The following is a 4,211-nucleotide window of genomic DNA, read 5'->3' on the forward strand; positions in this document are numbered from 1 at the left end:
TCACTAACTTTCCTGTTTCCTTTCTTCTGTGACATAAAGAAACTCTATTAAGTCACGCAGTAACACTTTCCAGTCAAATAAATTTTGCAGAGAGTAGAATATATTAGAGGTGGGGATTTCCCCAGGTGTAACTTTGCCGACATCACTGAAGTAATACTAGAAATATTTTCGTCCTGAATCTTGCTAGTGAAAAATGAGGTGATACCACTACTCAGTGGCAGCACTGAGTGTAAAGGCAGTGTAAAGGTCAGGGGAACACATGCACAGCTCCTTTTCTTCCCAAGGGAGTATTTCAGTAAGTATTTTAAAATACATAGTAACTAGAGCAACACATCTCGGATGTCCGTTCTATCGTCTATAGAACATTAGGAAGAACAAGTGGAGAGCAAGAGGGCAGTTAATGTTCAGCAATCTGAGGAAGTATTGAATGTGATGTTTTCCCAGCATACTGGATGCCCTCTTTTCTCCTATCAAGCTGGTCCATGTAGGCCTGAGAACTTTTGTTTTCTAGATTCTTCAATTAGCAAAAGTGGTGTTAGGGTACATCTTCTATTTGATGTGCAGACTAGAATAGAAATGTAATAGCAGAAAAAAGAAAAATCCCATACCCATAGGTTAATTGCTAGCAAATGTTGTTTGTTGATTAATGGCCTCAGTGAGCAGATGAAAAATAGCTCGGCTGCTGGAAAGATCATTAGCAATTTTAACTCCTTGGCTATTGTGATGGGCATAGAGAAACAATTGCTAACATATATAATACATTTTGCTGAGTACAGTGGCACACTGAAACCAGTTACAGTGAGGGAGAAACAATCACTGAGTTTTTCTTGCATTCAATTTTATAGAAGCTTACAAGACAGAGAAAGAAGAGAAATTTTTTTCTTCTCCTTCTAAAGCTTTTGGACACATCCTTGATAAATACATGGAAGGTTTTGTATGTAAACACAAATACTCAGTTCTGCTCATTAAATCCTATTATTTAAAGGAGGAGAGGGACAGAGATGCTGTGTGAAAGGTACTGTGCCAGCGAGCAGACCCTGTTTTAGCTTATAAAGGCACAGCAATATTAAGCAGAGCCCTGTGACAGCACAAAGCTAGCAGTGCAGGGGCTGAGGAAAAGAACCATGATCTTCCATGATGCCTCTGATCTTTGAAAGGTGTGAATATTACTGCCTCCTTCAGAGCATCCAGGAGACCGTGGCACTTGTGGGAATTCAGGACAATACCTCTCTTTACCCAGAGCGGCTGCAGACCCTGAATGTGCCACAGGGCCAATCGAAATTTTGGGGAGAAAATCTCTCAGCAGTCAGAAGAGGGGAATTGAAAGCTCTTACAGACCACTCCTGGCCATTTACACCACATAAAGACCAGGGCAAGAATCCTGACATCCTCCTTTGGATAGACTCCCAGCTCCACAAACACAGTCACAAATTGCCTTTTTCTCCCTAAGTCCTCAGAAACGAAGGAAACATGACCTTCAATCTGACTCTTCCTAGTGAGGTTTCTGCAGGCTAGAGCATGGCCCCACAAAGACCAGAAGCACTGCAGCCAGGGGAGTGGCAGAACAGGCAGCTGAGCTAAGGATAAAGCTCACAGAAACACATCTGCATCCATGGCAGTGAACGCTGCTTTGTTCAGGGATAAAGCAGCCTCCAGAAATCATGATCATGTTCCTTGAAACGATGTACCTGTAGCTGACTGTGTGGCAGGCAGGGTGTATTGCTACACAGGTCAAAATCAGCTCTGTGTTGCTGATCTTTCTAGCTGTGAGAGTCCTCGACTCAGTTCAGGCACAGCCGGGGCATCCCCTCAGTCTGCTCTGCTCCATGAACCAGACGTGCACAAAACGATCCTTTGAAGTCCTGCTGACATTGCTCTCAATCCACCCACATTCTCTGAGCCACCTGCCACTTTCAGCCCTAGGAATGTCACAATGACCTCTGCCCAGCAGGTCATGTCTTTACTGAAGAGTAGCACAAGGATGATACACTCCCATGAACAGTCATTGCTGTCCAGGGGACATGCTTTGGTAAGCCCTGGTCCAGGATACGGGCACCATATAAGCCCTTTATGAAGCATCCCTACTGCTCAGAGCCCTCTCTTCCTGACATTTTTGTGTGCTAACCCAGACAAACTTGTGACACCTACTGTCAGAGACTCCATGATCCATACTAGCATTCAAATCCCAGGAGGAGAAAATAAAACAATCCTGAACGACAAGAGAAAAAGGGTGGCAAGAAGCTGAAGGCTATAACTGGCTGATAATTAGGCAAGTTCAATTGTAGCAGGCTCCTGGAAAGCTCATCAAGAGCAATCCCTCACATGGTTTCAGAAAATATGCAACAGGAAATTACAGCCTGAAGGCATTGTGTTCACTAGCAATTCCCAACCAAGGAAAAGAGAGACAACACAAACCAAAATAATTGCATGAGACTCTTTGAGCTTTGCATGCAAGCTCTGCACTTGTCAGGGGAAGTGGGCAAGCAGCCAAAAGGGACACAATATGTCACTAATTATCAAATATAGGAGAGAAATAGCCGGCTTATTGGAGAAACAATTCACAGAAACAGAGAAACATAGTACCTTTTACAATGGGAAACACCTTTAAGACTATCAAATCCAGCCATGAATCCAGCACTGCCAATTCCAGCACTAAACTATGTCCCTAAGCCCCAAATCTCTAAAATATCTCCAGAGATGGTGACTCAACACATTTTCAACACAATGTCTGGAGCAAGTAATTTCGTAAGGTATCTGTGATGGAAGGACAGGGGGAAATCCCTTCATGCTCCTCACACTGGCCTAGCTTTTGTATTGAGGCTTCTAAGAGAGGGCTTGGCCTGTGCACAGCATGGACACAAAGCATGCCAGGCACTCTAAGCTATTTGCTTTGGGTAAGAAACCTATGGGATAGGCAGGAGTTTGCCACGGTCATAAGGCAAATTAAGCCTTCTTGGCAATACCCTAAAAACAGTCAACTCTCTGTTGCAAGGGGTTTCTTCTCTGCTTTGCAGAAGGCCTAACTAAATGGGAGGTAATGAAGAAAAGAGGCGGCAGGAGGAGTGGGGAAGCCATCTACATCCTTCTATTGCAGCCTGGAAGCACTACAGGTCCAGCCAAGCTGCTCTGAAGCAGTGTTCCTGGCACTGATTCCCTCCTCGGTGTTCTGCCACTCCCAACACATTGACAGACACCCATCATTACACGTACAGGTATCCAGCACCTTCTTCTCCCTGTGCCCAAGGCCATAGAGGACGTTTAACTATTGAGTCAGGACTACAAAACAACACTGAGAACTGTGTCAGCCAGGACACTTTAATAAAGCCAAGGTTTTTGCGAGTTTCTATATTATTGCTTTGTTTTCTGCCAGTTTAATGTGAATTTTGGACGCAGATGTGGGTGGAGCTGCAGCCCCTGAGCCACAGCCACAGGTGCAGACACTGGGCTCACCAAAAAAGGACAGAATATAAATCCACTCCCTGTTCCCATCACTTTATCTCACTGTATATTTGGGCGGGCTCAGCTAAACCCTTTCCAAATTGCATTTTCAGTCAAATCCGTGCAGCAGAGCCCCAACCCCCAGCCTGCGTTATTCCACGGGGTGCCGCGGGATTAGGAACGCTGGGATGAGGGCTGGAGCTTCCCGGAGGGGCCGCGGGAGCGCCGGGCCGGGCGGGGCCGGGCGGGATCCGCGGGGCTCGGCTGCCCCCTGCGGGCCGCGCCGGGAGCCTGCCGGGACACCGCCGGGACACCGCCGGGACACCGCCGGGACCCCGCCGGGACACTGCCGGGAGCCTGCCGGGACCCCGCCGGGACCCCGCCGGGACACCGCCGGGACACCGCCGGGAGCCTGCCGGGAGCCTGCCGGGACCCCGCCGGGACACCGCCGGGAGCCTGCCGGGACCCCGCCGGGACACCGCCGGGAGCCTGCCGGGACACCGCCGGAACACCGCCGGAACACCGCCGGGACACTGCCGGGACCCCGCCGGGACCCCGCCGGGACACCGCCGGGACACCGCCGGGACACCGCCGGGAGCCTGCCGGGACACCGCCGGAACACCGCCGGGACACCGCCGGGACCCCGCCGGGACACCGCCGGGACACCGCCGGGACACCGCCGGGACACCGCCGGGACACCGCCGGGAGCCTGCCGGGAGCCTGCCGGGACCCCGCCGGGACACCGCCGGAACACCGCCGGGACACCGCCGGAA

This window comes from Corvus cornix, chromosome 2 (genome assembly GCF_000738735.6).
Source record: "Corvus cornix cornix isolate S_Up_H32 chromosome 2, ASM73873v5, whole genome shotgun sequence".
In the NCBI taxonomy this organism is placed as follows: Eukaryota; Metazoa; Chordata; class Aves; order Passeriformes; family Corvidae; genus Corvus; species Corvus cornix.